This window comes from Hemitrygon akajei, chromosome 10 (assembly GCF_048418815.1).
Source record: "Hemitrygon akajei chromosome 10, sHemAka1.3, whole genome shotgun sequence".
NCBI classification, from domain to species: Eukaryota; Metazoa; Chordata; class Chondrichthyes; order Myliobatiformes; family Dasyatidae; genus Hemitrygon; species Hemitrygon akajei.
The window spans coordinates 22,923,428-22,949,543 of NC_133133.1; positions in this window are offsets into that span (position 1 = coordinate 22,923,428).

A 26,116-nucleotide genomic window follows, 5' to 3' on the forward strand; every position below is an offset into this window, starting at 1 on the left:
AGGGCTGGAGAAGGACAGATCTGATAGGAGAGGACAGAAGGCCATGGAAGGGGAGGAGCGCCAGTGGGAGATGATGGGAAGGTAAGGTGGTAAACTGAGAGATCAAAACAAGAATGGGGAATGGTGAAGGATGAGTGGGGGTCAATTACAGGAAGTTCAAGAAATCAGTGTTCATGTTTATCAGGTTGGAGACTACCCAAGCGGAATATGAAGTGTTGTTCCTCCTACCTGAGGGGGAATGGGAAGTAGAATTGAAATGGGAGACCACCGGGAGATCCCACTTTTTCTGCCGGACAGAGCATAGGTGCTCAGTGTAGCGGCCTCCAAATCTACGTTGGATCTCGCCAATATACAGGAGTCCACACCAGTCCCTTCCCCTTCTTGCTCTCCTCTCCCCACTTTCTTCCTCTGACTTCCCATCTCTTCTTCCAGTCCTGATGAAGGGCCTCAGTCTGAAATGACTACTATTTACTCTTTCCCATAGATGCTGCCTGGCCTGCTGAATGTATTAGATGTTACATAACTCACAGTGGGAATCATCCTTTAAAGTCAGCTGAATACAACATGATCTTTCTGATGTATGTAATCCCTCCATCCACTTCTTATGGTTATCATCTCCCCTCACCCAGACTACTTTCATACACCTCTTCTTTTGAATACTTTCGCCTTCCCCCTCCAGCATCTGATTGGTTGGAAATTCTGATCATTTGGCTCCTACCCTTTTAGTTAGTCTGAATTGCGATCCAGGATTCCATAGTGCAAGCAGGGTTTGTAACTGGAATCAATCATCCGGATTGAGGGGGAGTATGTATGCGGTAAGAATCAGGGCCAAGATCTGGAAACACCGCGGGTCAGAAATGTGGATAGGTTTGCAGCTAAGGCCAAGAGTGCTTGCGTATTTCCTGGTTCCTTTAAACTCACTGGAGGGCCCAATGGGAAAAAAAATATTATGCTACTGTGTAACATAAAAAACTGAAATAAATGTGTGTTTGAATGTTAGGGGTGACAATCAATAGTTTGGAAAGTCTGCCAACCTAGCACCAACATAATGATGGATTCATGCATGCATCTGCTACTCGTTCCATCCCGGACATCCAGATATCTTTAGGCATCAACATAATAATCGTATTATTGTATAGAGTCTACCATTATTATGTTAGTGTGCCATGAAAGTCTTTCTTTTTGAGGTGATAAAATGAGCCAAAATGCATGCCTTGTGGGTTGATGCATAATCTGTGCAAACTCATTTTTAAGCCGTTTGCAGTATTAGAGATATTTAAATGCAGAAATAATCTAAACATGGGGCTTTGGAGTTTTTATTTATTCTAAAATGTTTCCTTTACTTCTAAATCCTAATCTCTAAACACTGCTTTTCCTAGTGCCTCTCTCCCCCTTTCCAGCATAAGTCAACAGAGCTCCAGAAACTGCTTCCTCAGATTTATTGAATATATGCCATCCCACTAAAGGTTCATCATCTAGCTGGGAATACTCTCTGATGGGGAAACTGAACCAGTTACAACCACTTGACTTTGCACTCTCTCTGCTATTAGATCATTATAAGAGAGCCAGCTTTGAATAGGTACCGATATTAGGACATCAAAAGCGTTGCCTCTCTATGACCTCACACCTCTGTTGTTGATCTCATCAGTGTTTAAACATTGCTACGGGTTAAAGCAGAACGTTCATGATCTCTGAGTCCAATTCAAACTTAAGATGGAATTCTGACCCCATATCTTAAATACCATTGGTAAAATCCTACCACCCCCTCTATAGGAGTAGCAGGCTACATTCCAGCTGCTGTTTAAATCCATATCTATGTCCAAACGTGACATGCTATTGCTATTTTGTCAACTTCCAAACTCCATGTGTTAAAAACTCTGCAACTCTGTTGCTCATAGTTTATCTCATATGCTGTGAGATTTGTTGTTTAGCAGTATTAATATAGTAAAAGTCATAAAAATTATGACAAGTTACAATCAATTAATCGTTCAATCAACCAATAAATAAATAAATAGTGTGAAAGAGGAATAGGGAGGTAATATTCATGTACCATTCAGAAACCTGATGGCAGAGGGGAAGAAGCTGTTCCTAAAACATGGAATGGGGGTTTTCGGGCTCCTGTACCTCATCCCAGATTATAGTCATTAGAAGAGGTCATATCCAGGATGGTGAGGGTCACTGATGATGGATGTCACTTTTTTGAGGTGTCACCTTTTGAAGATGTCCTCTTTGAAGTGGCAACTTGTGTCTGTGATGGAGCTCTACAACCCTCTGCAGCCTCTTTCAATACAATGCACTGGGGCCTCCATAACAGGCAGTGCTGCAACCAGTCAAAATATTCTCTACTGTACCTAGAGCATGTAGAAATTTGCTAGAGTCTTTGGCAACATACCAAATCTCCGCAAATAACTAATGAACTAGAGACATTAGTGCCCTTTCTTCATGGTCGCACCAATATGTTGGGCCTAGGATAGATCTTCTAAGATGTTGATGCCAAGGAACTTGAAGCTGCTCACACTTTCCACCAAAGGCTCCTCAATGATGTCTGGTGAGTGTTCTCCCAACTTCCCTTTTCAGAAGTCCACAATAAATTCCTTGTTCTTGCTGACATTGAGTACAAAGTTTTTTTTTGCAACACCACTCAACCAGCAGAACTATCTCACTCCTAATATGCCTCATCACTGAGATTTGATTCCAAAGGCCAGCATAAAAATCTTGACTCAAACAGTACTAAGGGAGTACCAGACCATTGGAAGGATTGCCATCTGAATGAGGTGTTATGTCAACGACGCTATAAACCCTTTCATGTAAATTAAAATATCACATGTTATCCAAAGAGAAACAGGAATGCTCTCCATTGTACCCTGACCAATATTTATCCTTCAATAAAATCAAACAGAGTACTTGTTCATTACCATTTCAATATTTGTAGAAGCTTCTTATGCAGAACTTGACTTTCCAATTCCTCTATTACACCAATGGCTATGTTTGAAGAAGTGTTTCACTGATTGTAACTTGCTTTGGAGCATAAGGAGGTGAAATGTATTTTATGAATTTAAGTTTATATCAATGCCCATTTCTTCAGGACCCCAGATTTAAAATTAACACCCTTCTGCCTGAACACCTCCTTGCAGTCAACCTTGAAACCTAAATCTTCCACCATGATATTATGAAATATTCTGTCATCTCTCAATGACTATCATAGATAATAATTGTGGCAATATTTTCATATATATAAGCAAATCATGTTAAAGCAGTATCAATAAAAAATTCAGCAAGGTGCATTTAAAAAAGTGAATATGAGTATTTGGTTAAAAAAAGCTTGCTATGCTCCCAAGTAACTTAACAACCTCTTTCCCAAGCAGTATCATGCCCAACAAGATTCCCAGAATCTAAGCATTCCCATTCTTTCCCATTCCTCACATCACTGCTCAGGCTACATTCTGAATTTCTCCAGAATCAAAGTCAGATTTATCATCACTGACTTAGATTATGTGAAATGTGGTGCTTTGCAACATCAGGACTGTGTACAGACGTAAAATTGCTACAAATTACAAAACTAAATATAGAGTGTTAAAAAAAAGGAATAATGAGCTTGTGTTCATGGACTATTCAGAAATATGATGACAGAGAAAAGAAGTAGATTCTGATTTGCTGAGTGAAGTATTTTTTTATTTGGTGAGCTACAGTATGGAACCGGTGCTCTCGGCCCTATGTGTGGCACAGCCCGGCAACACCTGATTTAACCCAAGCTTAATCATGAGACAGTTTATAACGACCAATTAACCTGCTAACCGGACCGTCTTTTGACTGAGAGAGGAAACTGGAGCACCTGGAGAAAAACCATGCACTCCACGGGGAGGTCCATAAGACCGTAAGACATAGGAGCAGAACTAGGCCATTCCGCCCATCGAGCCTGCTCATGGCCGATCCCAGATCCCACTCAACCCCATACACCTGCTCTCTCGCTATATCCTTTGATGTCCTGACCAATCAGGAAACAGTCAACTTCCGCCTTAAATATACACATGGACTTGGCCTCCACCACAGTCTGTGGCAGAGCACTGCACAGATTTGCTACTCTCTGGCTAAAAAGAAGAATAGTGTTTTTGGTCTAATCAAATTTTTTGAAGATACTTCCAAATATTCATTAATTGAGAAAATATTCCCAATTTCATTCCATAATGACATGTTTTATTTATGGTATGTTTTATTGTATCACGGCTGATTTATTTTTCCCTAACATCCCCATCCTAGACTCCTCCTCATAACCTTTTTGCCCTTATTAATCAAAAACATCTCAATCTCCACTTTAAATATGCCCATTGACCTGGCCTTTACAGCCATCTGCGGCAATAAGTTCTACAGATTCCCCACCTTCTGGCTAAAGAAATTCCTCCTCATCTCTGTTCTGTGGGGATGTCCTTTTATTCTGAGGCTGTGCCCTCCTGTCCTAGGCACTTCCACTGCAGGAAACATCCTCTCCATGTCCACTCTATCCAGTCCTTTCAATATTTGGTGGGTTTCAATGAGATCCCACCCCTCTACCCCTCCCCCCCCACACACCCTCGTATCTTTCTAAATTCCAGTGAGTATAAGCCCAGAGTCATCCAGAACTCCTCATAATGGGATTCATCCCTTGGAGAGAAGATGGCATGTCCCTGATGGTGAGAGTTTTTAGTGATGTCCTCTTGAGGCACCACCTCTATGCCCTCCATATCCTCAGTGGCAGGGAAGGTTTTGCCCATGATGGAGATGGCTGAATCAACAACTATCATGAGCTTCTTGCCCTTCTGTGCATTGTTGCAACCAGTTAGAATGCTTTCCACCATACATCTACAGAAATTTGCATGAGACTTGAGTGAAGTACTTAATCTGAAACCCCTAACAAAGCAGAAATTCTGGTATGCCTTCTTCACAGTTCCAAGAATTTTCTCCTCGCATGTTAAAGTTACTGTTTATTTACACAGTTGAACTGAACATGGCATAATATCATTGGTTAGTTTGTTATATTAAAATTTTAACTCAATGCGTCAAGGCAGCCTGCTACCTGTTCCTTCAGTTCACATACTTATTTAACCCTGCCACTAGAGGGAGCACTTATGTTAATTGACTATTTTTAATTCAGCAAGTAACATTCCTTCCCTCTCAACAAATAATACAACATAAAATATGGGCAAAATATGAGTACATATTTTTGAGACCCATAAGGAGATCCAATTAACTTCTGGGTTAACCAGAACGAAGACCTGGATAGAGCTCAATGCGATCAGGTAACCAATTTCTTTGTCTACTAAATCTATTGATTATCGTCAAGGGCAATTGGCTACATAAACTTGAATTAATTTCTGGCATTGAGACACAAGAGACTGCAGATGTCGGAAATCTGATTTTCAGGTTGCAAGGTCACAGAATTATTTCATTCCTTTCTAGACTAATACTAGACTCCACTAGAAAGAGGAAAAATGTTAGAATTTAATATTAAACAAGTGGTAACAGAATACTTGGAAAATGATTATAGGATTGCAAGTGTCAACAAGATTTCTGAAATAGAATTTGTGTTTGACAAATGGGTGAAGGTTATTTTGACTTTGTAACTAGAATAATATTTAAAGGGGGAGCAATGATTAGGCATATACGGGCATTCAGAAAACCCTCAATAAGTTTCCACAGAAGAGATCAAAAAACAAAAACAGAATTGGAATTGGGTTGACTTTCACTGGCACATGTTGTTTTGTAATAGCACGGTGTAATGTATAAAAGATTACTATAAGTTACAGGAAGGAATATATAACTAAATGGTGCAAAAAGAGAGCAAAATAGTGAGGTAGTGTTCATGGGTTCATGGGCCGTTCAGAAATCTGATAGCAGAGGAGAAGAAGCTGTTCCTAAAATGTTGAGCATGTGCCTTCAAGCTCCTGTACCTCCTCCCTGATGATAGTAATAAGAAGAGGGCTTGTCCTGGCTAGTGAAGAACCATAATGATAGATGCCACCTATTTGAGGCACTGCCTTTTTGAAGATGTCAGTGGTCAGGAGACTTAGCACTCATGATAGAGGTGGCTGCGTGTACAACCCTCTGCAGTATTTTTCAATCTTGTGAATTGGAGCAACCACTTAGATATATTTTGTAGACAGATCCAGGTACATCGGTAGAAACTTTCTAGAGGTTTTGGTGACATACCAAGTCTCCTCAGACTCTTAATGAGGTATAGCTGATGGCATGCCTTCTTTGTGACTGCATCAATATATGTTGCACCCAGGATAGATCCTCTGAGATTTTGAACCCAGGAATCTGAAGCTGCTCAATTAGATATTAGGAATAATGTACTGGTGAAGATTGAGGGCTGGTTAATGAACAGAGAGATTAAAAATGTTGGGGCTGAGAGGCTTTGGTCAGGAAGGTGCTACAGGAATCGGTTTCACTAGTATGGGTGAGGAACCAAATGAAGTATATCCAATTGTGTTTGTGATACGAAGAAGTAGATATTTTGAGGTGGATTCAGCGAGGCTTCAGGGGATATAAGCAGAAGCAATGAATGTCCAAGAACATGACAGACTGAACGTAGTATTGAAAAATGGGAGATCATCCACTTCAGTAGAAAAACTGAGTATTTTTAAATGGCAAGACTTTGTGAAATGCCTGCAACTGGAGAGACATAGTTGTCCTTGTAAATGAATCACTGAGAGTTAACATTCAGGTTCAGGCAAACAGATCTTCGTTCAAGCATACAGTCATTGAGATGTGGATACAGGCCCTACAGCCCAGCTGTTCAATGCTCTCCAAGAAGTCTGTCTGAGCTGTTTGTCTGCATCTAACCCATATTTCTCTAAACATTTTCTGTTCGTGTACCTGTCCATACATCCTGTAAACATTGTAATTAGATCTGCATCCTCTGGCAGCTTCTTCCAACAACCAATCACCCTTTGTGTCAGGAAGTTGGCCCTCCAGTTCTATCCAAATCGTTCCTTTCTCACCTTAAATCTGTGTCCTCTGGTTTCAGACTCACCTACCCCGGGAAAAAGATTACAACCATTCCCCTCATCTATGCCCTCCCTGATTTTATGTACCTCTATAAGGTAATTCCTGAACCTCATACACTCTAGGGAAAGAAGTCCCAGCCTGTCCAGCTTCTCCTTATAACTCAGCTCTCCAGGACCAGTAACATCCTGGTGAATCTTTTCTGCACCCTTTACAACTTAATAATATCCTTCCTATAGAGTGCGAACCAGAATTACACATAATATTCCATGTGTTGTCTCACCAGAGATTCGTACATTTTCAACCTGACGTCCCTACTCTTGTTACTCAATGGCCTGACTACTGAAGGTCCCTTCCTCAATGAAGAATACCTTCTTCACCACCCTGCCCACCTGTGTCACAGTTTTCAGGAAAGCTCAGTACTGTGCAAATGTCATAGGAATGCTAGATTTTTTATATGGTTTCAGATGGAATGGCCTTCACACAGCCCTGATCATTGAGGCTGTCTGGGATTACCTGGAGAGACAGAACCAAGTGGGACAGCTAAAGTCTGCAGAAGAACTGTGGCAGGTTCTCCACAATGCTTGGAGCAACCTACCAGCCAATTTGCTTGTAAAACTGCATGACAGTGTATCAAAGAAATTGATGCAGTTCTAAAGACAAAGGGTGGTCACACCAAATATTGATTTGATTTAGTTATTTACTGTTTACTGCTCTTTATAGTAATTTTTTTGATGTTTAGAAACTTCTCATTTCATTATTTATGAAAGCAGCTTCGCTTTACAGAATTTTTTAATGTGCCTGACTTTTGCACGGTACTGTATGTACCTTGACACCTCTCCTCTCCTAAAGTTTGAGTTGTCATCTAACTGTAATTAAATGCAGTTCTAATCTGATTGCAGCTGGAATGTCTTATAATGATCTAGCTAAGGAAGGACATCAAAGAACATAGAATGTTACAGCACAGTAGAGGCCCCATGGCTCACCATGTTGTGCCAACCTTTTAACCTACTCTAATATCAGTGTAGCCCTTTCCTCCTACGTAGACCTCCATTTTTCTATCACTATTTTCTACTTTTATATCCTTAAAATAATTTGCAACAAAGGTTCGTCAGATTGATTTCTGGCATGTGGGGTTAGTCCCAGGAGAAGAAAGTAAGCAGAATAGGTCTGTGCTCTCTTGACTCCAGAAGAATTATAGGTATCCCTTTTGAAACCTGCAGAATCCGCCTGACAATGTTTCATTTGACTAGGGTGTCTAGGAATCAAAGTCAGAGTCTCGAAATAAGGAGCAGCCTTTGAGATTGGAAGAAATTTGTTCAACCAGTATCTTTGGATTCTTATATCTGAAAGTGCTATGGAGCCACAGTTGCTGACAGCTTTTTATGGAGACCAATTGATTTGGGTGCAGGAATGTAAGTGGTGCTGTGGTACACCATCAGCTGTGATTTTATTCAATGGCAAACTGAAGGGCCTATTCTTGATTCAATTTCTAATGTAAACTTAATGTGGAAACAGCTATAAATAACAAATGGCTTCAACTTTCATTACAGAGGTCAGGAGGATGGCAGGTGTAGGAATGAAAAGATTGACACTGACGCTGCTCTGATAGCAAGGTTAGGATATACGGCTGGGGAAGAATCAAAGAAATTTTCTGACCCTGGTATCCCATTGTTTTTGATACACAATGATAGCATTGAAACCAGAATTTAAAATAAAAAAGTGTTTCATGCCAGGCACACTGACGAGCACAAAAAATTAATTAAAAGAAATACTGATGTACATGTAAACCAGAAAGTTAGGCATATTCATTTGAAAATTATCAAGCCCCTTCAGAAATAATAAGTAAAGGCATTTCTATCTATCACTTCTAATCCAATGGACAGTGCATAATGTACATTCTTGTGGATCTGCCCAGTTAATTTACACCAGCTAGGGTAAAGTTATGAATAATGCTTTTTTCAGTATCCCAGATCCCACCCCTGATTTTTGGTTAAATCCTCAAACACCTCAATTCTTTGTGGTGCCCTGTTACTGCTTTGATGACGGTATGCCAATGTACTTTGTGTAGAGGGAGAATATTCACAGATCATGCTGCTTCTGTATTAGATTCTGATGCCTTTCGTGTATTCTTCAAGACTGAAAGTTAGGATGAGAAGTCCATTTCCCGCTACTCCACAGACAGATTTCCAGAATTCCTCCATAAGTTCGTTTCCACCTGCCATGAAGAGCTTTCCTCCATCGTAAATATTGTCAGTGATCTCATCATTTATAGACAACCATCCGAGTTACTTCCCAAAGTGTACCGCTTTCTGTTTTGTTCTAGAGAGCTGAAGGAAGGGAGTAGTGAGAGGGAGGAGGGGGGGGGGATGGTGCACCAATGATGGCATTGCAGGGGTATGGCCCTGCCCAGAGTGGAACTTAGCCACAGGGACCAAGAAGATCCCAGGTGCGATTCTCATGCTGCGGTATCGTCCCAGGGAGCTTACCAATGTGATTCTTTTCCATTGTGTGTGATTTCAAATCCATGGTTTTGTGATTCCATTACTGTAAAAGATTACTTCTGGGATTGAGATGAAATGTCCTTTAAGGAGTGCGTTTGCAGTTCTGCACCATGTCCAGATATACACAATAAGAATTTCTATTTTCTTCGGAGTGTACCATAAATAAAGGCATGTTCAACATGGTCTAAGCATTGCTCTCCTTTTTTTGTGTGCAATATTCAGATTTCTGATACTATTTAAACTCCAATCCCTACAGAGATCACACAATCTTTGGATCTCTGCTAATAAATAAGAATTCTTATTTCTTTAATAGATGAAGAGATAAGTAATGTGTAGTGCGTGGAACTGGATGATGGAATCCAACTCCATTTCCTGCTCATTAACCAGTTAAGCAAACCTACCTTCCCCACATCAACTCCGTCTACACTTCCCGCTGCTTCAAAAAAGCAGCCAGCAGAATCTAGGAACCCTCCCATCCCATTCATTGTCTCTTCTTCCCTCGCCTGTCAGCCAGAAGACAAAGAAAAAAGATTGAGAGTGTGTATATTACCAGGCACAAGTACAGTTTCTATGCCTCTGTTATCAGACCTCACATACACTAAAAGGTAGAACTTTTGTGTGGCCCTCGCACTTCACTGTCTCCCTGCACTGCACTTTCTCCAAGTGCAACACTATATCCTGCATTCTGGTTTTCTTTTCACTATCTCGATGTACTTAGGTATGGCATGGTCTGCCCTGAATGGCGCGCAAACAGAAGATGTTCACTGGATCTCAGTACATACAAAAATAATAAATCGATACCAATACTTACAGTTGATCTCGGCCACTTCAGAAGCAGAAATGCGACTCGTCGCCTAGTCCCGAAGTTAGGAGGTGAAAGAGAAGTCAAAGTTTTGCTTCTGATCACAATGAGTGACTATCTGGAAATTGAATCAAGTTTAATATCACTGACCTATGTCATGAAATGTGTTGCTTTGCAGGAGCATTACAGGACAATATGTATAATTAGGTAATTCATTCAAAAAGAGAGAAAAGTAGTGAAGTAGCGTTCATGGATGGGTTCATTGTCCATTCAGAAATCTACTGGCAGTAGGGAAGAAGCTGTTTCTAAAGCATTGAGTGTGTGTCCTCAGACTCCTGTACCTCCTCCCTGATGGTAGTAATGAGAAAAGAACATGTTCTGGGTGATGGGGTCCTTAATGATGGATGCCACCTTTTTAAGGCATTACCTTTTGAAGATGCCCTTGATGCTTGTGGAACTGTGTTCATTACCGAGCATAACAATTGTGTGTGCTTGCAACACTCTTCCCTAATATTGTAAGTAGCCTGACAACACCCATTCAAAGTATGCATTTACAATGCAGCTCTGATATTTGCTTCTCCCGATAACCATGAAATACAGACAAACCATGGGAGTCGTTAAAGCACCCCCCCACATGAAAAGTAAAACTGAAACAAAATTCTCAAACCCCAACCCCCCCCCACCCCTTACTAGCACAGAAACCAGCAGATCCCCATCCAGAGGATGACAGCCAGAACATCAAAAACCGTAAACCCCCAACCCCCTTCCTCGCAAAAAAAGCAACAACATCAAACCCCCCCCCAAACACCATCCCCCCCGCAAAGAAAAGCAGCAACAATAGCATCAAGTCCCGATCCATCTCCCTCCCAAATAAAAACAATGACAATAACAGTGTTGAGTGGGGGATGAATTAGCAGTCAGCATTAACTGGAGCCTGTCCCTCCTCTTCCCTCCTTAGACAGCTACTCAGGATCAAGGATAACTGCTTCCACTTTCATTCTCTTGGTTCTGAATTGGCTGATGAGATACAAATGCCATTAGGGCCTCATCAGCCAAATCAGTAGACACTAGATGAGGTGCGTATGTGCTTCATGAAGCTGTTGAGTTAGAATAAGTTTTGGATATTGTGCACTCCTTCCACTTTTTATGAATGGCCTGTGATTGCTCCACAGTATTTACATAAGATGCTCGGTTCCTTTCTGAATTCTCCTTCTACATTCTGAAACACCAAAGATCAGTGATTCACTAGAGTTTGTGAAGATGTTACGTCCTTTAAGGAAATTTCAAGAACGTGCTTAAGGCATTATCTTTCCAGTCAAGGCTTGGATGCAAATACTTGTTTCACAAATCTGATATCAGGCTTATAGACATTATGACCTGGTTAAGTATGATCAGAGCTCTGGCTTCTTCCATCTTTGCATTAGGTTTGGAGAATATTGTATAGACACAATTTCTCTCCATTGATATTGAATTGGTTTATTATCATGACATGTACCAAGATAGAGTGAAAACTTTTGTTTTGCATTCCATCCAGACAGAACATGTTGTACATTGTTATATCAAGGTACTGAAACAAAATAATGCGGAATATAGTGTTGCTTGCAGTGAAAGAGAAAGTGCAGTGAAGGTAATATTTTGAACCACATTCTGCAGGCTGTTGGTGTTCCTGAAATATACAGGAGGCTGGGAGTCACAGATGTTCCACAGACTGTTGAACTTAGCACCAGCTTTGAGGTCTTGGATCTTCAAATAGAACTAATTTCCTCAGGTGGTCAAATACTGAGCTGATGCAGTAGATAACACTGGGAGGAAAGAAAGTTTGAGGAAGAGAATGGCTAAAGAAGAACCTCTTTTTCTTTGATCAAACATGAGCCTTTATTGTTTGTTTTGTTGATATCTTAATTTGATGGCTTCATTCTCCTGCAGTCTGAGATCAGTGTAAGAGTAATGAGTGATTTAAGAGGCTAAGATTTTGATATGATCAAAATAATTATTTATATGTCCTAGGAAGGTGGCTATAATCATCATGAACAATGAAAATCAAGCAAGTTATCTATTTATTTTCCGTTCAAGCAACTGGAGAGATGACAAAAGAGAATAAAGAAGATCTACAATGGTTTCTTTTCCCATATTATACTATATTATCTGTGGATGCATCCAAGTCCACATCTGATACCTTCCCATTTCTTAACTACATGCAAACTCTCAGTAATATCAAAAGAATACCCGGGTTTGGTTTTCACTGATGTACCTCAGCACCATTCTTCTCATTGACCTCCACGATCTCTAGAAGATGCTTGTTAACAGTAATGGGCAACTCAAGATTTCTTCCAAGACGCAGAGACAGCCAAACCATTGTCTTTTACCATAACAACCAACTCTGCCCTGCCCAGCCACCACTTGCATTCCCCACCCGGGAACACTGATTTGCCTGCACCAAGCCTCACATTTAACCTGTGGCTGTTCTTCCAACACCATGTGCTGTCTGCCACAAAACCAAGTAAATTTATCATCAAAGTACATATATGTTACCATATGTAACATATGGTAATACTTTCCAAGCATTTCCAAGAAAATAAAGAAACACAGAAGAATTTATGTAAAATTATACATCAACAACAAAAACAATCCCTTCTCATTTCCTCTCTCACTGTTCATAGCTTATTTCACTTAAGTAATTTAAAAATTTTTAAATGAAGTGGAGATGCCTCCACCTCAGAATCAGAATCAAAATCAGATCTATTGTCATTGAATTAGATGATGTGAAATTTGTTTTTTGGTGGCAATAGTACAATGCAAATGTATACAAGTTACTATAAATTATATATGTGTAAATAAATAGTGGGATAAAAAAAGAGAATGATGAGGTAGTGTTTATATTTTCATGGACTTTTCCAAAATCTGATAGAGACCAGGAGAAACATTGAACTTGTGTCTTCAGGCTCCTGTACCTCCTCCCTGATGGTAGTAACAAGAAGAGAGCATGTCCCAGACGGTGAGGGTCTGTAGCGACGGAGATGCCTTCTTGAGGTACCGTCTTTTGAAGACGTCCTCGCTGGTAGAGAGGCCTGTACCCATGATGGAGCTGGCTGGGTCTACAACCTTCTGAGGTGTCTTGTGATCCTGTGAGTTGGATGTTCCATACCAGATTGTGATGCAACCTGCCAGAATGATCTCCACTGCATGTCTATAGGATTTTCAGGCAGTGAGTTTTCAAGCCATGAAAAATATCTCTAACTGAATCTCTAGAGAGCCCTCTAACTACAGTATTGATATCTGAACTGGGGAAATAGGTCACTGTCTTTCACATTATATAGGTTTCCATACTCAATTACATTAGAGAATTATGAAAACTATGCTGCACCAGAAAGTATAGAATCATGAAATTATAATGGCACAAGTTGAAGCCATTGAGTCGATTCATTTTTACCAAGCTGAATAATATTCTGGCAGTGGCGAGAGCCAGCAATCAGCTCCCTTTATGAGGTACGAACATGATGCTCAATTAATGGCATGTCATGTTAGTTGGTACACAGTCATCCTGAAGTTATTAATGAATGGTCACAGACTAAAGTGGAAAAGATTTTTAATAGATGCTGCCTGATTACTTAATACCTGACATATGATATATATCAAAAGCTTGTGTAATTTTTTGGGGCAAAGTTGATTGGCTGTCTTTAGCATTTGTCTTGATGCAGCAGCAAACCTCTGTGCTTTCATATCTTCATAATATCTTACATTGGAAAGTTATCAACCCTTCTATTCTCCCAAGGTAACTAAGAGTGAGGAAGTGGTGGTTCATCACATTTAAGATGGGCATTTCAGAGAAAATTAACTTTCCATGCATGCCTACTCCTGTTTCCATTCAAAGTTATAGAGTACTTTAGCTCTATTTCCTTACGAAAGAGTAGATAATTTTTATTAATTCATTGCCAAATGTGCCTGGAAGAATTCACGATCTAAATTTCTTAGACTTAGACATCCCATAATTCACTGAGATCATGTAGAATTTCCCTTTGGCTGGAGTGTATGAACCATCCCCAGCCTGATAGTTTAATTTTGAGCTCAATTATTCAGTCTGTGAGGCAAGTAATTACCGCAAAATTATTATTTGAACTCATCATAAATAATGCACTCTGACAAATAACAAATACTGGAGCAGTTTTTAACTCAATCATGTTTCCAGCAGAGAAACTGTAGTTGAACTAAGTCTGGGACCACGTCCAAAATTTCTCTGCTTTAGAAAGCTCTAATGCACAGACACTGAGATCGGCAATCATTGACCTGTGCTAATATTGCACATCATCCATTAATAATGTGTGAAAAGATATTTAGAAACATCAACAAATAAAAGGCATTTACCTCATTTCTTTACACATTGTTTTGTACATTTTATACTTTTGTGACAACTTGTCTGGCAACATTTTTCAATATTGATTGATGTCGGAAATCAGATCATTAAGTGGAGGAGCAGAATGGTGACACAGAGGGTATCTATTGGGCAAAGCACTTCAATTGGTCAAATACAAAAAAAACTCACTAAAAAGAAAATAAAGCATAATTAATTTTCCCAGATAACTTAGTTCTGTTGTCTGCCCTTAATTGCCGTAACTAGGGTCCTAAAGGAAATAACTACTCAACCAAATGAATCAATACTAAAGTGAATGTAGTAGCCTCAAAGTTGATGGGATGTGGGATGAACATCATTTCCTTTAACTTCCAACAATTTCCTCTCCTTCCCCTTTCACTCCTTCCTTTTTCCCTCCATCTCCATTTCCCCCTCTGGCTCCCCTCTTACCATTTCCCTTCTCCTCATCTGCCCATCACCTACACTGACAATCCACCTACTCCCCTTTCTCCCATGCTTCAGTGTGCTCACCTATCAGATTCCTTCTTCTTCAGCTCTTTAACTCATCCACCTATCACCCCCGATCTTCTCACTTTACACACCCTCCCCCACCTACCCATCTTGCCCCTCGTCTGGCTTCTCTTATCACCTGCCAGCTTGCAGCCTTTCCCCTCTTCTCACCTTCCTATTCTGGCATCTGATGAAGGACCTCAGCCCAAAATGTCAGCTGTTTATTCCTCTCCATTGATGTTGCCTGACCTGCTGATTTCCTCCATCATTTTGTATATATTACTCTAGGTTTCTAACATCTGCAGAATCTCTGTGTTTATAAAGTGAATAGATTCAGTTGAATCTGGTGAAGCAGTTGAATGAAGTTTAGGGGAAAAAAAACAGACATAATATCCCAGTGGGAGTTCAGTTAAAGATTAGCTTTATTTAAGATTGAAACATCAAAGCATATAGTGAAATGCATTCTTTGTGTCAAATCAACAAGGACTGTACTGTGAGCACAGTAACCCTAACCCTAAATCTACGCCTTTGGAATATGGGAGTAAACAAGAGCACCCAGAGGAAACCTTCGTAAAAACTCCTCACAGACAGAGGCAGAAAGTGTTTGCACCAAACACTATGATACTGTGCCATCCTCCAGCATAATCCTCATTAAACGGGGTTAAGTGCACAGTGGTCAAGCAGGAGAAGTACTCAATAAATGGTTTGGAACAATGCAGCTGGATCTAAAATCTAGAATTTCATTACCCCAGTGGGAGTACTTTCACCAGGAGGAGTCCAGCAGTGAAGAAGCTGTCTTTCAAGGGCAATTAGCATGAATAAATGCAATAATTTATTTTACACTCCTATGCACACTGCAAAAGCATAAAAAGCTGCAGGTGAAAACAGAAAATGCAGGAAATATTCAGTGGATACGTAACAGGGAAACAATGTTAACTTTTCAAGTCAAAGGTTTTCTCTTAGACTGGAAAAGTTAGAGTAAAAGATAGTTTCAAGGTGCAGATAAAGGAGGGGAAGGAAGAACTGGAAGGGACAGCTTATGATTTGCTCAGAACATGGAAAAAGGGGAAAAAGGCACAATAAGGTATTAGTGATTGCAAAAGGAGCAGTAGAATAGGAGAGGATTAATAAAATTTGACTTTACCACTGGAAGACTAGATAAAGAATGCTGTAGTTGTGACATACAGAGGCAGATCTGCTGTTTGGACAATTTAAACACCGGTTCAGATAAAACTGGAAAGGCAGGGTGTTGGGATCAGGGGCAAGTGTCAGGCCGATTTCACTCGCTCTTCCGCCATGTTCACTTCGCCCCATGGTGCTGAGGCTACGAGGCATCCCCCGGCTGCTGTGCTTCATGTGGCAATTTGCCCCATTAATAGGAAGAACTGATTCCGAGGATTTGGACATATGGATTAAGGGCTCAATTTGGTTTGAAATGCTGTTGCTCACGTCTATGGTTTGCATGATTTGTGGGTTTTTTTCTCTTTCTCTGTGCACTTGGGGGTTGGTCTTTACTTTTTTTAATTGGGTTCTTTCAGGCTTCTTGCTTTGTGGCTGCCTGTAAGCAGAGAAATCAAGGTTGTATAATTTATACATTTTTTGATAATAAATGTACTTTGAATCTTTGAATTACTGATTTTCTGCTCTGCAGGCATTGCCTGGACCTCCTGCTGACTTTTCACTAGAATAAATCCACACTGTGGAATTCTTAGTGCCAGTGGCTCTTTCAAAGCTGCTGATAATTCATAAACCTTCACATCCACTGAGAAGGAACATTGTCCAGTGGCAAAGCAGAGAGAGCAGTAGTGCTACCTGGTTGTCAGTGCCCTGGGGTTCTTAGTGCAGTGGGGAAATGAGGATATCCTGTAATAAATTGCAATCAGTAAAGGAATGATAAAGCTTCCATTGTGACCATAATACGTAGCAGCGGAATTAGACCATCTGATCCATCAAGTTGGCTCCACAGTTCAATCATGGCTGATTTATTTTCCCTTTCATCCCCATTCTCATGCCTTTGCCCCTGAACCTTTGACTAATCAAGAACCAATTGAGCTCTGCTTTAAACAAACCCTATGACTTGGTCTCCACACCCATCTATGGCAATGAACTCCACAGATTCACCATCCTCTGGCTAAAGGAGTTTCTTCTCATCTCTATCCTAAAGGGATGACCTTGTATTCTGAGGCTGTCTTCTCTGGGCTTTGACTCCTCCACTTTTGGAAACATCCTTCCCACGTCTACTGTCTCTAGGCTTTTCAATATCCGATAGGATTCAATTTGATCCACCTCATTCATCTGAATTCCAGCAAGCCTTGTGTGCCCTGAATCTTGGAACTGGAGAAGAAGAAATTTGCAGTGGAGTGCCATTCCTTTTTCTTCTGGCTACTGACATGTGGTTTCAAATTGCAAGGTCGGTTTTCAACCTGTACTTGACACTATATCACATAATGGTGTAGATTCATTGAATCTCTTCTTGTTTTCATAAAATGCTCTTTTGGCATAAAATTTCAATTTTTCCTCATTTGCTGCTTCGGACTAGATTTCCTGTTAAGGTGAAGTCTGAGTGCGAATAGACTGCAAAACAACTTGTCCATGTAAGGTTGACAACTACAACAATGAGAGCCAAGCCTGGGTCTTCAGTACCGAAGATTGTTCTCGACATCATGACCACCACCCAGAGAGAGATGCCCCTTTGTACATCAGGCCATAAAGTGTCGTAATGAAACACCTGCTGTATAGGCCAACATTATCCCATTTCCCAATCCATCCCCTAATTTGTCATTTAATCTGAATCTTAATTCCTTTAATCTTGTTATCTTCAAGTTCCTAGGTGCCAGCATCTCAGAGGCCCAACATATTGATACAATCATAAAGAAGGCCCACCATTAGGAGTTTGAGGAGATTTGGTATGTCACCAAAGACTCTAGAAAATTTCTACAGATCTTCCATGGACAGCATTCTGAATCATTGCATCACCATCCGGTACGGAAGCTCCATTGCAGAGGCCCAGAAGAGGCCGCATTGGGTTGCAGACTCAGCCAACTCCCTCACAGGAACAAGCCTCACTATCATCAAGGACATCTTCAAAAGGCAGTACCTCGAGAAGGCAGCATCTATCATTAAAGATCCTCACTGTTGTGCATTTCAGACACCAGTAATATTTGAGTAACATTGCAAATATACTGTCTGATTAAGAATTATTTGATTTTTACATAATTCATTATGGGTTATATGCAAAGGTACATAAATGGCATACGTCATCATGCCACCGCACCATGTTTGTCCACCTCACTAAAGACCAAACAAAGTGGACACCTTAATCCCCAATTCCGTGTTTTTTGTTCAATTAGTTTTGGAGTTACAAAACATAACAGTCATAAACAGTAAGTTTTAAAATGAACCTATCTGTAGAAGTGCAGCATGCTTTTTTTCTTCACAAGGGGGAAGAGAGAGAGGCGTTCGAGTTAAAAAGGAAACAGCACAGCACATTTTTTCTTTCCTGCGGAAGCACAGTGAGACATTTGAGCAATATTAGATCTCCTATTAGGAAATGAGTTAGGACAGGTGACGGAAGTGTGTGTAGGGGAACACTTTGGTTCCAATGATCATAACACCATTAGTTTCAACTTGATCATGGATAAAGATAGATCTGGTCCTCGGGTTGAGGTTCTAAGCTGGAAAAAGGCCAATTTTGAAGAAATGAGAAAGGAACTAAAAAGTGTGGATTGGGACAGGTTGTTCTCTAGCAAGGATGTCGTTGGTAAGTGGAAGGCCTTCAAAGGAGAAATTTTGAGAGTGCAGAGTTTGTATGTTCCTGTCAGGATTAAAGGCAAAGTGAATAAGGATAAGGAACCTTGGTTCTCTAGGGATATTGGAATTCTGATAAAGAAGAAGAGAGAGATATATATGTATAGGAAACAGGGAGCAAATAAGGTACTTGAGGAGTATAAAAAGTGCAAAAAAAATTTAAGAAAGAACTCAGGAGGGCTAAAAGAAGAGATGAGGTAGCTTTGGCAGTCAAGGTGAAAGATAATCCAAAGAGCTTCTACAGGTATATTAAGAGCAAAAGGATAGTAAGGGATAAAGTTGGTCCTCTTGAAGATCAGAGTGGTTGGCTATGCATGGAACAAAAAGAAATGGGGGAGATCTTAAATGGGTTTTTTGCGTCTGTATTTACTAAGGAAACTGGCATGGAGTCAGTGGAAATAAGGCAAACAGGAAGTGAGGTCACGGAACCTATACAGATTGAAGAGGAGGAGGTGCTTGCTATCTTGAGACAAATCAGAGTAGATAAATCCCCAGGACCTGACAGGGTATTCCCTTGGACCTTGAAGGAATCTAGTGTTGAAATTGCAGGGGCCCTGGCAGATATATTTAAAATGTTGGTATCTACGGGTGAAGTGCTGGAGGATTGGACGATAGCTCATGTTGTTCCGTTGTTTAAAAAAGGCTCTAAAAGTAATCCGGGAAATCATAGGCCGGTAAGTTTGACATCAGTAGTAGGTAAATTATTGGAAGGAGTACTAAGAAATAGGATCTACAAATATCTAGATAAACAGGGACTTATTAGGGAGAGTCAACACATCTTTGTGCATGGCAGGTCATGCTTAACAAATCTATTAGAGTTTTTCGAGGAGATTACAGGGAAAGTAGTAATGAAGGGAAGGCAGTGGATGTCGTCTACATGGATTTCAGTAAGGCCTTTGACAAGGTCCTGCTTGGGAGGTTATTTAGGAAGATTCAGTCGCTAGGTATACATGGTGAGGTAGTAAACTGGATTAGACATTGGCTCAATGGGAGAAGCCAGAGAGTGGTAGTGGAGGATTGCTTCTCAGAGTGGAGGCCTGTGACTAGTGATGTGCCACAGGGATCAGTGCTGGGTCCATTGTTATTTGTCATCTATATCAATGATCTGGATGATAATGTGGTAAATTGGATCAGCAAATTTGCTGATGATACAAAGACTGAAGGTGTAGTAGACAGGGAGGAAGGTTTTCAAAACTTGCAGAGGGATCTGAACCAGCTGGAAAAATGGGCTGAAAAATGGCGGATGGAGTTTAATACAAATAAGTGTGAGGTAGTAAATGTAGGAAGGAAAAACCAAGGTAAAACATACAAGGTAAATGGTAGGGCACTGAGGAGTGCAGTAGAACAGAGGGATCTAGGAATACAGATATATAATTCCCTAAAAGTGGCGTCACAGGTAGACAGGGTAGTAAAGAGAGCTTTTGGCACATTGGCCTTTATAAATCAAAGTATTGAGTATAAGAGTTGGAATGTTATGGTGAGGTTGTATAAGGCATTGGTGAGGCTGAATTTGGAGTATTGTGTGTGGTTTTGGCCATCAAATTACAGAAAGGATATTAATAAAGTTAAAAGAGTGCAGAGAAGGTTTACAAGGATGTTGCCGGGACTTGAGAAACTGAGTTACAGAGAAAGGTTGAATAGGTTAGGACTTTATTCCCTGGAGTGTAGAAGAATGAGGGGAGATTTGATAGAGGTATATAAAATTACGATGAGTATAGATAGAGCGAATGCAAGCAGGCTTTTTCCACAGAGGCTAGGGGAGAAAAAAAACCAGAGGACATAGGTTAAGGGTGAAGGGGGAAAAGTTTAAAGGGAACATTAGGGGGGACTTCTTCACACAGAGAGTGGAGGGAGTGTGGAATGAGCTGCCAGATGAAGTGGTAAATGTGGGCTCAGTTTTAACATTTAAGAAAAACTTGGACAGGTACATTGATCAGAGGTGTATTGAGGGATATGGGCTGTGTGCAAGTTAGTGGGACTAGGCAGAAAAATGGTTTGGCACAGCCAAGAAGGGCCAAAAGGCCTGTTTCTGTGCTGTAATGTTCTATGGTTCTATGGTCCACAAATAAGCAAAGTAGTTTTGCCTCAGTCTATATTAGAGGTTTCTACATCAAAGATAATCTTTAGCAAATCTTGACTTATTTCAGAATGTTACATAAATATTGCTGCACTATGTGTCTGAAAAATTAATGAGATCCAGTTCAAGATATATTAGCTCTAAATGAACAACTGAGGGAGTCAAGGGAAGTTATATTAAACAGTTATTTTACTTGCATGGCTAAGCATAACATTTTATAGAAAAACATTCCATTTTATGATGTTTCCTAGACATAGCTTTACACACAACGTTGATCTTCCATGACTCTTGTTACTTCACCAAATGCGTTCTGAACATCAGTCCCATCATCACAATTATCTGATATACCAGTTTATCACAAAATAACGATGCACTTAGTCACAGAAGCCTCTCCAGGTCCAGCAAATGGTGCAATTGCCTGTCTTGCATATTTTTCTTATGAACTTGAACTTGAAGATACACTGCAGCTACTCCTCTTGAATGAGCTAAATTTCAAGACCGTTCCCTCTTCAAAAAAGAGCAGAAAATCCACCCTTTTCAACTTCCCCTCCAAAGTCAGTTTTGTTTTCTTGCAGCACACACACAAATTGTCACGCATTCTCAATGGAGGGAATAAGCATTCAATATTTCATCAGCGCTCTGGGCTTCAGGTGGGGATCAAATTGCTTGCTCTGGATTTCCAGCATCTACAGAATCTCTTTTGTTCAAATTTCATTTTTGTGACTTGTACAGTTATTTTTTTAAATCATTACAGGCCTTGGAAACCACTGTTGTTTTAAATAATACTTTTTATAAGATTTGTACTTTTTAACAAACTTGTGTATGTGGTGGTTCATCCCCACTCACTGGCAAAAAGTGGTATAACAGCTAAACTAACGGTTCATCCCCTTTCTCATTTTTCATTGGAGAAGTATTAGTACATTACCCACGTGATGTCATTATTTTAATATGTAGCCTATCAATTAGTTTATCTCTATCTAAGGAATTTCTTATCTTATCTATAAAAGTGATGGAGTTTTCAGCGGTACCATCTTTTGCTTCTTTTTTTTTTGCTTTCACCATTTATTTACCTCTTGTTTGTTTGTGCTTTAAAATAAACGGTAATCTTCAAATTAAGATTACTTGTCATTCCTGACATCCCGGAAGAACCCTAAAGATCAGTTAATAAACAAAGATCTAACAATGAGTTCAATCTTGACTTTACAGCATATAGCTATACTATAGGATTCATCAAACACTTCTTAAGAACTGGCCTATATTCCATACTTTGGATGAGCCACGTCTATTTTATTTTTGCACAGCAAAGCGTAAGTCTAACTTCCCTCAGTGTTTATTGAATTTTAAAGCAAATGCTGTTCCAGAATAAAAGCATTATGCATACTGTTCCAAACATGACTAAGATACTATGAGCATCTCCGAAATAATAATAAAATTAGACAATGCTAGTAATACTACAGTTGAATGGAGAGCAACAGAAGTAAGGTATCAAGGCCAATAACATTTTATGTTGCTTCTAATACTTCCTGATTGTATTTTAGATATCTCCTTTTGTAATTAGAGGATTACAGATTAAATGGAGGTAATGTCAGAAGCCTTGGTGTCTTTGACATTGAAAGCATGCCAGTTAAAAGGCAGCTTGGATGAGTTTAGCCAAATACATTCCAGTTCAGAGAAATAATGTCAAAATAGATTACAATCTGATAAGACTTTCATTGAGACCATAGGACATAAGAGTAGAATTAGGCCATTCAGTCCATCAGGTCCACTGCTCCATTTGCTCATGACTGACTTTTTTTCTCTCAACCCCATTCTCCCGCTTTCTCCCATAACCTTTGACATCCTCACTAATCAAGAACCTAACAACCTCCACTTTAAATATATCCAATGACTTGGCCTCTGCAGCCGTCCATGACAATGAATTCCACAGATACACCACCTTCAGGCAAAAGAAATTGCTCCTCATCTCTGATCTCGAAGGACATCCTTGTATTCTCAGGCTGTGCCCTCTGGTCCAAGGCACTCTTCTAGTTAGAAACATTGTCTCCATATCATATGTTTCTTATGGTGGGGGAGTCTAGGGCCAGAGGAAAGAGCCTCAGAATAAAGGGACATAAATTTAGAACAGGTGTGAGGAGGAATTTCTGTACTAATAGGGTAGTGAATCTGAGGAATTCATTACCACAGACAGCAGAGGAGGCCAAGTAATCGGATATATTTAAAGTGGAGGGTAATAGTTTTTTGATTAGTAAGGGTGTCAAAGGATACAGAGAGAAGGCAGGAGAATGGGGTTGATAATAAATCAGTCATGATGGAATTGTGAAGAAAACTTGATTCCACCCCTAAATTGCCTTTTCCTGCTCCAATGTCTTATGGTTCTGAAGTTTTATCCACGCTATCCAGGCCTTTCAATATTTGGTACAATTCTATGAGATTCCCCCTTCATTCTTCTAAGTCCAACAAGCACAGGCCTAGAGCCATCAAACATTCCTCAAATGTTAGCCTAATCATCCCCACGATCATTCTAGCAAACCTGCTCTGGAAAATCTCCAATGCTAGCATATTTTCCTTAGATATGGAGTGCAAAACTGCTCACAACACCTCAATGTGTTCTGTCCAGTGCTTCATAAAGCCTCAGCATTACCGCCTTGCTTTTGCATTCTAGTTCACTCGAAATGAATGCTAGCATTGCTAACATTCCTTACTACCGATTCAACTTGCAATTGAATTGTCAGTGAATCTGGCACTAGGAATCCAAAGTCCTTTTACATTCCACTTTCTAAATTATCTCCCCATTTTTAAAACAATCAATAGAAGCTTCTGGTTAAGATAGTGCCAACGAACGACGATTCCTCAGGTGACATCTTCCAAATAGCCAATCTCTTCAATTATTTCACTTTCTCTATGTCTTCTGCTTATTCTTTGACTTGATTGTGTTACTTAATCTCTTGGAGCCTGTGATGTGAAGTTTGGAATTCAATGGAATGATCTTGTGTCCTGCTGTGTCCAAAGGGGATTGAGAGCACGAGCTGCTTCATGGAGAAGACTGGAGTCAGGGTCCTGAAGAGGACCGAGAACAGGAGCTGCTTCATGGAAAGGACCAGAGACGGGCTGTGGGGTCATGAATGACTCCATCTCAAAGCAGCGTAGAAGATTGAATGCGGAGGAGGTCAATGGTTACTCTCAAAGGAAGCTATGGGGTTTGTCACCGAGCCTGTGGTGTTAGCCTTTGGACCCAGCATGGTGGTTGCTCTTCGCAGAAGAACTGAATGTGTGCATCTGCTCTCTTCAAAAGCTGACAAAAGGACGTTCTCGATATTCTGAGATTAATATGATTATTGGACTGTACTTTCTGTTGGACTCCTTCAATTTTTGGTGTTTTCTTTCTTATTGCTGATTGGTAGAAGGGCAATGTATTACTTTTTATGCGAGGAAGGACTTGGCGACAAGGGGTCTGATGTCCTTCTTGATAGCTTTCTGTGTTGGTAAATCTGCTAGTGAGAGCTAGTACGTGAGAGAGGGGTTTGGTAGTTTTGATGCTATTGTCGCATTTTTTTCTGCGAGGGAAGGGGCTGTGGATTGGATGTTATTGTTGCTGTTTTGTTGCAAGGGAAGGGGTTAAGGGATGGGAGTTTGCGAGTTTTGTTTCTTTTTCTTTTTCGTGTTGGGGGTGTGGGGTGATGTCTTTTCTTTTCGACGTCTCCCAAGGTTTATCTGTATTTCATGGCAATCTGGAGAAGATGAATGTCAGAATTTGTATTGTACATGCATACTTTGACAATAAAATGAACCTTTAAACAAGCAAGTCACAGTTATTTAATATCAAAAAATGGAACTGCTAAAATGATAGTGGAGAAATAAATCATAATCAAGTCAGATTATAAATGACCTAATATATCATTAAACCTATTGAGTATGATTAGGCGCCATAATAGTGATCAATTACAAAGAAGAGAAAATCTGCAGGTGCTGGGAATCCACGCAACTCACATAAAATGCTGGAGGAGCTCAGCAGGCCAGGTACAATCTATGGAAAAGAGTAAACAGTCGACGTTTCAGGCTGAGACCCTTCATCAGGACTAAAGAAAAAAAGATGAGAAGTCACAATAAGAAGGTGGGGAGAGGAGATAAAGAAATACAAGGTTGTCGGTGATAGATGAAAGGTGATAGGTGAAACCGGGAGGGTGACGTGAAATCGATTGGTGGAACAAATAAAGGGGTGGAGAAGTGGGGAATCTGATAGGAGAGGACAGAAAGCCATAGAAGAAAGGGAAGGGGTAGGAGCACCAGAGGCACCAGAGGTGATGGGCAGGTAAGGTGATAAGATGAGAGAGGGAAACCTATTCCCATTCCGTCATGTCCCTCCTTGGCTTCCTCTACTGTTGTGATGAGGCCACACACAGGTTGGAGGAGCAACCACCTTATATTCCGTCTGGGTAGCCTCCAACCTGATGACATAAACATGAACTTCTCAAACTTCTGGTAACACCAGCCACCCCCCCCCCCCCCTTACCATTTCCATTTCCCTCTTTCACCTTATCACCTTACTTGCCCATCAACTTCCTCTGGTGTTCCTCCCCTTACTCTGATTTCTCATCTTTGTTTCTCCAGTCCTCATGAAGGGTCTTAGGCCGAAACATTTCCATAGATACTCTTTTCCATAGATGCTGCCTGGCCTGCTCAGTTCCTCCAGCACTTTGTGTGCGTTGCTACGATAGTATAGTAGTTAGTGTGATGCTATTAGAGTTTGGAGTTCAATCTCAGTGTTCTCTGTAATAAATCTGTATGTCCTCCGCGTGGAATGTATGGATTTACCCTGGGTCCTCCAGTTTCCTCCAACAGTTCAAAGATGTACTGGATAGTTTGACTGGTCATTGCAAATTGCCCCGTGATTAGGTTAGGGTAAAATCAGGGTTGTTAGGTGTTGCTGGCGGTGCAGATTGAAATGCCTTTTCAAGATAGGTTTTCAAGCTAGATCCAGTTTTCTTAGCATATGCTATACATCTCATTAGCAAATTTGTTCTTAATTTATTTAAACTTCTTAAAGTCGTTTCTTTTTTTTTAAACTTTTCCTTCCTCTCTGAATAAGT